At 42.6% G+C, this 12,503-nt stretch overlaps 1 protein-coding gene across 2 annotated transcripts in view; it reads right to left on the minus strand.

The window, feature by feature from the left end:
• DOCK2 (dedicator of cytokinesis 2) overlaps window positions 1-12,503 on the minus strand; it is a 677,690-nt gene that overhangs the window by 129,705 nt on the left and 535,482 nt on the right. The window lies entirely within an intron of this gene.

Here is a 12,503-nt window from a genome sequence, read left to right on the forward strand (position 1 = left end):
TCCCCACTGACTACAATAGTTATCGGCCCTGAAACAAGATAATAAAGAAAGCCAACATTCTTACTGCGGGAGTATGAGGACTGTAATGGAAAGAGATGATTTCATGGAATCTTTAGTGTTTAGTGATGAAGCTGCCTTCCACCTTTCGGTAAAGTTAACAAGCATGTCAGAATCTAGGGGAAGGAAAACCCACATGGGTACATTGAATATACACATGACTTCCCCAAGGTGAATGTGCTATGGGCCATAAACTTTAGGAAAGTGTATGGCCCCTTCTTTTACCATGAAGAAACAATCACAGGGATTTTGTACCTGCACGCTAAAGATATGACTTCTGCCGCAGCAGGAACAGGAAATCCCAGGTTTCATCTTCCAACAGGACGGTGCACCCCCCACCTCCCCCATCTTCACAATGAAGTCATAGGTGAGCTCAAAAGGTGACTATCAAACAAATAGATTGGCCATGCAGGTTGTGTTGATAGTGAACTTCTTCCTTGGCTTCCTAGTTCCCCGGACTTTACACCTTGTGATGTTTTTCTCTCTGAGAGAGTGTTAAACATAGAGTCTAGGTGCCACCCTTACTACCCATCATGCATGATCTGCAAGTACGCATCACAGGAGCCACTGCATCCTTCAATCATGATATGCTACGATGTGTATGGCAAGAACTTGACTAGAGGCTTGATGTGTGTCGAGTCACAAATGTGGTTCACATTGAACACCTCTGATGTGGAAAACATTTTTAGCCTGGGTTCACATGGGATGGAATCCCACTGGAAATCTCGCGGTTTGACCGCAGCAAAAACCGCGAGATTTCCGCCGGGAGAGCCGCCGTGAAAAAAGCCGCAGCGGCTTTGAAGCGGCCCAGCCACTCGCTCTTTCGCTGCGGCTGGCGCTCCCATAGAGGAGAGCGCGGCCGCAGCGGAATGAAAAAAAGAATGGACATGCTGCAAATTCTGAAACCGCGGCTGCGGCCGCTGCAGCCGCGGTTGCTGCCTGACTTACCGCAGCGGATTGGCCGTCCCGTGTGGATGAGATTTCTGAGAAATCTCGTCCACATGGCTGGCTAATCCCAAGATTAGCGGCTGCGGGTGGATTTGCCGCGGCAAAACTGCGGCAAATCCGCCCTGTGTGAACCCAGCCTTAATGTTGAGCAATAACATTTTTTGAGCTTCTGTTCTTTTGATATCAAATTTATGTATCTGAGTGTCATTAATCCCTTAAAGGGGTTGTCCCGCGAAAGCAAGTGGGGTTCAGCACTTCTGTATGGCCATATTAATGCACTTTGTAATGTACATCGTGCATTAATTATGAGCCATACAGAAGTTATTCACTTACCCACTCCGTTGCTGGCGTCCTCGTCTCCATGGAGCCGTCTAATTTCAGCATCTAATCGCCCGATTAGACGCGCTTGCGCAGTCCGGTCTTCTCCCTTCTGAATGGGGCCACTCGTGCCGGAGAGCTGCTCCTCGTAGCTCCGCCCCGTCACGTGTGCCGCTTCCAGCCAATCAGGAGGCTGGAATCGGCAATGGAACGCACAGAGCCCACGGTGCACCATGGGAGAAGACCTGCGTTCCACCGTGGGTGAAGATCCCGGCGGCCATCTTCGCAAGGTAAGTAAGAAGTCACCGGAGCGCGGGGATTCGGGCAAGTACTATCCGGTTTTTTTTTTAAACCCCTGCATCGGGTTTGTCTCGCGCCGAATGGGGGGGCTATTGAAAAAAAAAAAAAAACGTTTCGGCGCGGGACAACCCCTTTAACACTATAGGACTTAAGTATACATCCGGGCTGCAGGGTACTTAACAAAGGAGGATGTAAATTTACATTCTGTGGATGGAGCAGAATCAGAAGCAGTGCCCGCGCCATCCCCTAGCGGAAGCCGACTGTTACTAATAGCTGGCCTTCCGCTGCAACAGTGCGGATAGATAAAAACCGTGATGCCCACTGTTAGCCCTCTACATGCTATGATCTATGTAAATCGCAGCATGCAAAGGGTTCACAGAGGGAGCACACTGCGAGAGTATGCAAACTCTAACATAGCAGCCATCACTCAGAGCAAACTGGCTGACCAGGGCTTGGAGGTGGTGGGTCACCCTTCTTTTTTGCTTGATCTGGAATCTTCAGACTATCACCTGTTTCCCAATTTTAAGAAACACCTCAAGGGAACCCCATCATAGAGCCTCATGTTGCGCAGAGTGTTAAGGCAGCAGAAGTGCAGTCGTAAGCTCTCGCTCACGACCTGAAAGCTACAAGTTCAATCCCCAGGTAGCCGGCTCAAGGTTGATTCAGCCTTCTATCATCCCGAGGTCATTAAAGGAGTACCCATCTGGGTGGGGGGTAATAGACAAATTATCAGAAAGTGCTGCAGAATAAGTTGGCGCTATACAAATAACAAGATTTTTTTTTTGCCTCTATTTCTGATGCAACTGCAGCTGCTGGAACTTGGCTTGCTGCCCAACCAAAAGAATTCTATGTGGATGGGTTGAAGAAGTGGCAACACTGCAGTCAGAAGTTAATGTACATCCGAGAAGCTACGTAGAATCACTATGAAATGTCATTGTTCTATGTCAATTTTTGGGATTTATCAGCACCCCCTCAAATATTTACTATTTTCTTTTAATGTCCAACACATATTTCGTAAAATATCTTTATAGGTGTTGGAGGTCTAGGACAACACCACAGCCTTTTAGATGCAAGTTATTACTTTTATTGATTTGTATGGGAGCATGTGTAGCAATGTTTCAGACATTATGTCCTTCATCTGGCTATGACAAAGACTGCAAATTGCAGGCCAGGCTCCCAAACCTTGTGGTTGAGAAATGTGATCTAGAGGCTTCTGTAAATTGAGGAAAGTGTCAATGCCCCCTAAGAAGATATACTGGGTTACAAAGTTTCAGATAGTCACATACTGGTTTGTACGAGAAACCAATAGGTACTGTACACTTTAATTTTCTAAGACTTAGAGTAGGACATCACAAATCTTATTTTTACATTCACATAAAACTGCAAATTTGGATTGAATACATCAGTGATTTTATTCTAAACACTTTAACGACAGATAGCTAAATCAGCATGATAGTCTGACTTAATCTTATTGATTCTGACATTTTAATCAATTTTGTTCTTTCAAATCTTAAGCAGAATTAGGATAAGAAGAAATGTCCCTGTAAGGATTTGCTTAACAGGACACAAAGGCAGAAAAATGTCTTTACTCAGGTATATAAAAATACACTATTTAATAACATATTATTGTGGATCTCTGCTCATTACATTTAATTACCGTAAGTCTCTTATATTCTAAATTAAGATTTATAAGACTTCCATCTAATATAGAAGGAAATGTATGCAAATCTAAAATTTATGTATATCATCTATTGCAACAAAAGCTTCTGCTGAGTCGGGAGCACTGAACACAAGTATTCCAGCAGAAAGTTGTATTTAAAAGTACACTTTTTGTCAAACCCCCCCCCCAAGCACCTAGAATGAGTTGTCTTATTGTTGTAAAACGTGTCATGCAGTTACATCTCGGGCAGTTATGCACAAATGATTAGAGTTGTGGGGTGATTAGATGAACGATCTTGTCAGCTGAGACCCTAAAAGGGATTCCACCTTTGGTCTATTAAAAGGCTCTCAGAGGCTGCTTGTGTGTAGTGACCCCTTTTTCCGCTTGCAGAACACTAGACGCCTATTTCTCTCAGTTAACAGAGTTTGAGAGGGGGAGCATTAATGGAATGCAATAAACTTGATGGTCATATTAATGGATTGCCCGCCACCTGGGCCATTCTGACTAGACTTTTAAGAGATGTTAAGACCAGTAGATATGTGAGGGCACACGGACAATTTGGCTCAGGACGCCCTCGACAGACCACCAATAGAGACGATTATCTGGCAAACACGAAAAGCTCTAACTGTTTTGTTGTTCACCATCCACAGACAGGTGGAACCATCATTACAGGGCGCTGTGTCTGTCAGAAGCATTTCCAGGCACTTGGCTGAAGGACATTTGGTCTCATGGCAGCCATTAAATGTACAGCTTTTAACACCCACCCACTCTGTTTGCAGTGGTGTCGCCTCCGTTTGCAGTGGTGTTGTGAATAACAAAACTGGACTGCTACAGAGTGGAACTGGGTTGCCTTTAGAGATAAAGCCAGGTTTAGTTGTGCACTGACAATCGCTATGTATCTGGAGACATAGGAATAAGTGCCTCAATCCTGCCTTTCCTATGGAGCGGCACACTGCCCCACCTCTGGTGTGATGGTCTGGGGGTCCATCACATATGACAGTCGGTCACCCCTAGTAGTGGTATGAGGGACAATGACAGCTCAGCAATATGTTCAGGACATCCTGCAGCAACATGTGTTGAGTCTTATGGTGGCTTCCAAGAGGCATTTTCCAGCAGGATAATGCTCAGCTGCACACACAAGTGTGTCACAGGAAGGCCTCCACAACATTGTCACACTCCATGCTCACCCGTATCGCATTTTGTATCCAAGCTAGAGGCAGTACAACTGGGTACCAGAACCTCCCAGCCCGTCCATATCACATCTTGTATCCAAGGTAGAGGCGGTACAACAGGATACTAGAGCCTCCATACACGTCTGTATCACATCTTGTATCTAAGCTAGAGGCGGTCCAACAGGGTACTAGTGAGTCCATGCCTGCCTGTATCACCTCTTGTATCCAAGCTAGAGGCGATACAACAGGGTACTAGAGCCTCCATGCTCGCCCATATCACATCTTACATCCAAGCTAGAGGCAGACCAACAGAGTACTAGAGTCTCCATGCCCAACCGTATCACATCTTGTATCCAAACTAGAGGCAGTACTAGAGCCTCCCTTCAAGTGTTCAGTTTTCAGTAATAACTTATCCTTTTGCTCTGATATTGTAATAACTTACTTACATCACATATAAGTTTCAATCAATTCTGACAACTTTTCCTGAGTGCTTGTTTTTTTACTATGAGTGTAATATGAAGCAGAATAGTAAGAAGCTTTCTTCAGTATAATAATCATTTTTGAATTACATTGCTTTGCATAAGAGCCTGCAGGTCTATGAGTCTAATAATTCATCATATACCAGCTTCCAAGAAAAACTGCCTGACCTTCACTTGAACTGCTTTAACAGATTCTATTATTGAAAGGGGACTATTAATAAATTACCATATTTTTTGGACTATGACACACTTTGTACCAAGAAAAAAGCCTTGCTTAAAAAGTCCCTTATAGTCTACAGTCAGCAGGGTCGAGCAGCCCATTGACAGCTTACTTAAAGGGGTTGTCCGGTTGTAAAATATTAACGGCCCATTCTCAGTCATAAATAGTACATTGAGGAGGGTCCATTGCTGGTGCACTTGTATACTGAACTGAATTCTGCAGGAAGCAGACAGCTCCGTTCTTACTAGTGACCAGGCTTGGTGCCACCTAAGGCCTCCCCATACACTTTTTGTTACGGTATCCGACCCACCGGTACACCAGCTTGGGTTTCCCTAGAACTTATCCGCAACCCCCTGTCCCTGCCTATTTGCCTCCACTCCTGGCTAACCCCTTGCGGGCAACTGGGTGGCGGTCCCTACTCTCACTAGGGACTGAGAGGGGACACTGGCGTACAAAGATGTCACTAGGTAGAATACCGACAGGATGGGCAAATAATACAACCAACAGAAAAATACAACTAGACCAAGGCAGATGGGATGACCTGGCAGATATGACAGAACAAGCTGACAATGCTGGAGACCAACAGAGGCAGGATGCTAGCACGCTGAAGGAAACCAAATAACTGGCAGTGAATGCACTTCACTGCCAGCCTTATAAACAGAAGCCTCCGCCCAGGGGCTGAGAGAGGGACTCACTCCCACAGGACCAATTTAAAAGGTGCTAATGCATGGGGCTGACTACAGTTGCGCGCACCGCGCCCCAACAGCACCATGCTGACCAGCCACCCGTGCCCCCCGGCAGCCAGACAACAAGTCGGGGGGATGCGCCCCGACCGTGGAACCCAGCGCCCCGCCGCCCCGGGAGGACCGCCGCCGCACGGTAACACTTTTTTTTACACTGTTTTGAAATTCTTGTTAAAAAAAACACACCTTTCAGCCTTGTTCAGCGTGTTTATATGCATACATATGTTCACACAAAACCGTGCATCTATTAGAACCATTAGTTCCATATGGTGTGTTCATATGTCCATGTTTTATAGGCATGCAAACACACATACCTGCAAAACATAGGACATGCGTGGCACCATAGGTTCGTGTTGCCCATTAACATGCACTGTCACAGTGTTCAGTGACAAGGAGACTCCCTGCGGGGAGTAAGGAATCTCCTGCCACAGCTGTGAGAGATGTGGCAGAGGATCGCAAAGCTCTCCCATTGATTTTAATGGGGATGCAGCTGCCGGTGACCCCATTGAAAGCAATAGCATGCCGGCACCCCGCAGTGATTTTTGGCTTTAAATATAAGCCCTTCCCTGAAAATCATCCCTAGCTGTTGTAAAAAATAAAAAATATATATACTCACCTGTCTGCCGCTGCCGGGGCTCAGGCACGTCTAGCCTCTTGTTCTCCCTGCACTGCTCTAAAGCTCTTTCAGCAGGTGGGGATTTAAAATCCCTACCTGCTAAAATGGCTGCGTCTGATTGGCTGAGTCCTCAGCCAATCACAGGCAGCGCTCGGCCATTCATTGAATGACAGCTGAGTGCTGCCTGTGATTGGTCACAGCACTCAGCCAATCACAGGCAGCGCTCTGCCATTCATTGAATTCAATTAATCTGCTTTGTTCACACGTGTTTTGGCACGTGCATGGATGCGCGGATTTGTGTGCACCTAAGCACGTGCAAATGAACACTTGTGTGAACAAGCCCTTCAGGTGTTGCTTAATTTTTTTTATTGATTAACGAAGCATTCATTAATGATTATTGATCAATTACTGCTTTAGGAAAGCAGTGAATAGCATTATATTTATCAGAATGTAAAAAAAATCACCAGGCAGAAAGGGGTCAAGTATGTATATGAAAAATCACCGGAGTACCCTAAAACTTAACTTTTATAGATAACTTTTATAGGCAACTTAACATAGATACAATAAGACTAGAATGAGCAAATGTATAAAGGAAACATAATGGATAATACAAGACGTAGGATGAAACAACCTATGGCTATCTTAGTATTTAGGTCTGATAGCCCTACTCAAAAGTAGTCTCTGGATGATATAGCACCAAAGTATGTTTCAGCGCCACCAAAGTAGCTGAATCAGGTCATTGAACCCAGACACACAAATTGTCTATGATGAAGAGAAAACAGTGAAAAGATATATGAGGCAGCACTATAGAGTCCTATAATGGAAAATAGGCAAAATAAACCAAAAGGCATTTTGGATTTGCTTTTTTCTTTTTTTTTTATAGAGTTGGACAGTTATCCCAATTATACATTGTTTTATTTTTTACTTTTTTTTACAAAGAGCTGAAAGTTTGTAAATTTGGCTATTAAACCTTATTTGCATTGGTGGTTGAATAATTTATCAAATATGTTTCTAAAAATATAGTGAAATATATAAACTGAAAACATTTAAAAACAACAAAGCAAGATTTGAATCACAAAGTCGAGTGAACTTTTAGAAAACGCGTCTTTAGGATGTATGAGACTGTTCTCAGCTTAAGTAGATATTAATGACTTCTTCTTTTGTTAAAGTTTACCTCTTAGAAACTTGTTTATTGTTCTAAAATGTGTGCTATAAAACTCCTTTATTAGCCGCATTCTGACATGAATTAGTTTAGGACCTTTGGGAAATTTTTTATGCAATATTGTTTCAAATACTCGTTATTAACAAGAACTCTTTACTTTGGAAACTGTTTGCTTTGTCAGATAAAAAAAAACCTTGGCTTGTTTGCATTGTTAGCAAAATATACTAATGCAAAAAAAGGGGAAAGCATATTAATTGTGTTTGTCATTTCAGGAACATTCAAGACCTGAAGTTGGGCTAGAACCTGCGGCTATTATATAGAGTTGTAAAATGAGGCTGCATTACAGCCGTCTGAATGAGACCTTATGGATAGAGATGAGCGAACTTTGGCTTGGCTGGTTCACCGAATTTTATCAAAAGTTTGGTTTGGTCCAGATTAGTTCAAACCAAAATGAAAGTTCATAAAAACCCCTAAAACCAGTATTGAACACTGTCTAAGAGACCAAAAATAACAATGGTGGTCACTGGCCTTCAACGGATGTGACTCAGTGATTAGCATTGTTGCCTTGCTGCACTGGGTTCCTATGCTCAAATCTGACCAAGGACAGATGCAGATGCTGTCCTTGGTCAGATTTGAACCTAGGACTCCAGTGCTGCAAGGCAACAGTGTAAACCACAAAGCCATCATGCTGCTTGCTCCGTCTCTGAAGAAGAACAAAAAGAAGAAACACAAAGAAAGCATGCAGATGTTGTCCATGGTCAGATTTTAACCTAGGTCTTCAATGCTGAAAGGCAAAACTGCTAACCACTGAACCACCACACTTCTTCTTTTTTCCTCCTCCTACTTCTTAATTCTTCCTATTTCAGAGGAGAAGCAGAGAAACAAGAAGAAACCCAAACACAAAAAGAACAAGCAAATTCCATGCAGATGTTGTCCCTGGTCAGATTTGGCCCTAGGACCTCAGCACTGCAGGGCAACAGAGCTAACCACTGAGCCACTGAGATGGAGAAAAAGAAGCAGAATGAGAAGAATGTTGAGAAGATCTTCTCCTATTTCCTTCTCCTATTTCCTCTCGTTATCTTTTTTTCTCTCCCTTGTTCTTCCTCTCCTTCTCTTTTTCTTTCTTCACTTTCTTCTTCTTAACCTTCTCCTTCACCTCCCCCTGTGAAGGAAGAAGAGGAAGAAGAAGAAAAAGAAGTGGCTGTTGCCTTGCAGTGCTGGGGTCCAGGGTTCAAATCTGACCAAGGACAACATATGCATGGAGTTTTCCAAAGCCAGAGAGCCACATTTAGGCCGGCTGCACATGACCGGGTCGGATTCCGCATGCTATGGGTTGAGATAATCAACCACTCCAATGACAATCTTCTTGCAAGTTCATTTTGACTGTTGTTCTTCCTTAACCCCTTAAGGACCAAGCTGTTTTGTACCTTAAGGACCAGACACGTTTTAGGGATTTTACCCATGCGGCGGTTTTACTGCTCCATTTTTTTCCCTTTAGCTATCAAAATTATTTTTCCTGCGTTTTTTTTTTCCGTGACATATAGGACTATTTTTTTTATATCTTTTTCACTGACTTTTTTTCCCGTTTTTTAGTTTTATTGGGGGCAAAATACTAAAAAAATGATTTTTTTAACATTTATAGTTTTTTAAAAATTATTTTTATATTTACACTAAAATAAAGTATAGAAATGGGTTCCTCTAGTTATTTCGGACATTTGATATATAGTATGTATGGTTTTGGTTTACAGGGCGCATACGGCGACGGTTTTTGTTGGCGTCTGCCTTGTGTTATTCTCTTTCCTATGTATGTATTGTTGTTTTATTCTGTTATTTCGTCTTACTGATGTATGTAATTGTGTTTTACTATCTGCGTCCCCCATGATGTCATATAAGACCTCTGGGGGACATTCACTTTTTTTTTTTTTTTACTTCATTTGACACTTTCCCACTATAACAGGGGCATCCATAGGAGCCCTAATTATAGGGGAAAGCAACCCCTGTGGTGACATTAGTCACCTGCAGAGCTGCCAGGGTCTAAGTCTGACCCTCCAGCTCTGCATAGCAGGGAATCCCGGGAGGCTCCCGTAGTGAAAGTACATGTTACTTTCAGTTTCCGCATACAGTGCTCATTGAGCACTGTATATCGGGGGAAGCAGAAGACAGGAAGGGTTAAAAACCCCTCCTGCCTTCTGCTCCGGGTTATCAGCTGTCACTAACAGCTGATAACCCGTTCCTGTCTCTGACTGATTGCAGAGGCAGGAGACTTAGAGCACCGCCGTATTTTTACTATCGGCGGTCCTCTAAGCCCAGGACCAGCCACCGTATATATACAGTGGCTGGTCCTAAATGGGTTAAGAATGACAGCCCTGAATACTCAGACTCTACACTTGTACTATTGTATTAGAAATACACTGTTACATTATTTTAAAACTATTACGGAGGTTTAAAGTGGACCTGTCAGCTCTTCTGACTCATCTGTTTTAGTAAATATTTCTATACCACATGACATAACAGTGCTGGAGTAAAGCATTGTACCAGCCCTCTGTTATTCCTCTTGGAAACATATGAATACAGTGACAACCGGGCATTACAGTCTGCCGCTCTCAGCACTGATTGGCTAGTAGATGGTGTAGTTACATGCTCCCATAAACCTGCCTCGGGGCTTCTACATTAGACACCCATGTGACAGGTTTATGGGTTGTCGCCAGGCCGGCTGGCTTGGTGATGTTACTTGTCAAGTGCCATAGAGCCCGTCTGATGCATATAGTTTCGGCATGGGGCAAAAAACTGTATAAAGAGAATAACTCAGAAAACCGCCTCAAGTGCAAATATTCCAACACTAAATATTTACAAAAACTGCTATATCACTGTAATTTACCTACATTGTTCCTGTCTTTATTCTACTGAAAATGCTATAATTATTATTTGAGTGGTTGACTACATCACAGCGGAATTCACTTATGAGGAAGTTGATTAACATAATGCATTTGCCACAGGAAAGGAATATGATATTTTTTAAGCGTTATGCCCTTGGAGGATTTCATTTTTATGGCAGTTTTTATTTGCTTCTCAACTTGCAAAGTACATCAAATAAAATGTCCTCTGGTTTGTGGTCAGCAAAGCTAGAAAAAGACTCTGATCCAGAACACTGAGCAAAGTGTAGAGGGTGGTTAGAGAATGCAAAGAGGGATAGATTACAGTGATGTATAGCACTGTTTTTATTCTTGACATTTCGTTGCATGATAAAGTTGTGATAAACTTTTGAAAGTTCATGTACAAGCAACTCTTGTGTAAACATATTCCTGTATACTGTGCAGAGGCTTTTTATGAGTTAGGAACGCTATTGTTTCTAGAAGGTGAGTGAGGAGACTTATAAGGCCATTTATGCTTCTCTGGGTAATAGGCAGATAAGAGAGATGGAACAATACTTCTGCAGTGCCACCTATTGGAAGGCAGAATTCCTGCAAGTCAATGTTAGAATCTTTATACAAGTCTTGTAACAATGACTGGGAATTGAAAGTCATGCCAGCCATATTGCACACTGATGAAAGGCAAGCACCCCAGACAGCTGTCTGTGTATGGATTCTGGCTTGGCTTTTAATTCTTAGTCATTGTTACAAGGCTTGTATAAAGAGTCTAACATTGACTTGCAGGAATGCTACTTTCTAATAGGTGGTGCTGCAGAGGTATTTTTCCATCTCCCTTATAGGCTTTTTATATCAATAACATTAATATGTGTGGTTGTTTCTGAGTCTTCAGTAGGTACAACTTTCTTGAGCTATTCATGTGATTGACATCTAACAAATATATAAGTAATAAAGACATGATGTGACAGACTTGCTGTTAAAGCCCATGTATAAAATCAACTAATAATGAATTACATGAATTTACTTTTATACACCACATAGATATTTCACAGCACTGTACATCACTCAGTATTAGCTTCTATCCCCATGAGGACTCACAATGTAGAGTCAGTTATTAGAATGTTTTTGGAATGTGGGAGGAAACCCACACAAACACAAGGAGAACATACAAACTACATACAAATGCCGTGCTTGGTTGGATTTTAACCCAGGACTTCAACACTAAAAGACAACAATGCTAATCACTGAGCAACTGTAAGACCCAAATTCTAGGCATTATCTGCTAACCCACTATAGGACCACCAGGAATGCTATTGCCAAACTCTAAACAACCTATAAAAAGTTTTGTAGCATATGTTGAATGCTGACTGGCAAGTGAATATTACTTCAGGACATTATGAAATAGCCTCACATAATTCAAATGCAATGGCGGCCCTTCAAACAATGTCAGAAGCCAACATGTACCATTTACAGCAGACACACTCTATTAACAGAGAAAGCAATAGCTATTTTACATGGTCCTAAAGGACTATTCACTTATAAGACAACTTTATACATAGGCTACAACAATTTTTATAGGTGCTTTAGGGGTTGATAATAGCATTCCTAGTGACCTTCTCAAGCAATACCCACTATCTATGGTGATCTAGAGTAATGGAAGGGTTAATGGTGAAATCTATTATCCATAGTGATCTAGGGTAGATACAGTATCTGTTCTGCTGTCTGGGAAAAGGTGGACTAACTTGGGAGCTGGGAGCAACTCGAGGAGAGAAAGACCCAATTCCTGGTAGGCCACTATGGTTTCCCGATGTACATACATAGGAACAGGGAGTCGTAGTGTGCTTCCAGCCACACAAATTCACTAGAGGGCCTGAATCTGAAGTGGGCCTGTAGGCAGCATGAAAAATTACAGTATTCCTGGAAATCTATTGTGGATTTTGCAGAACTTTTTTTTAACATAA

Source organism: Eleutherodactylus coqui, chromosome 2 (genome assembly GCF_035609145.1).
Source record: "Eleutherodactylus coqui strain aEleCoq1 chromosome 2, aEleCoq1.hap1, whole genome shotgun sequence".
NCBI lineage: Eukaryota > Metazoa > Chordata > Amphibia > Anura > Eleutherodactylidae > Eleutherodactylus > Eleutherodactylus coqui.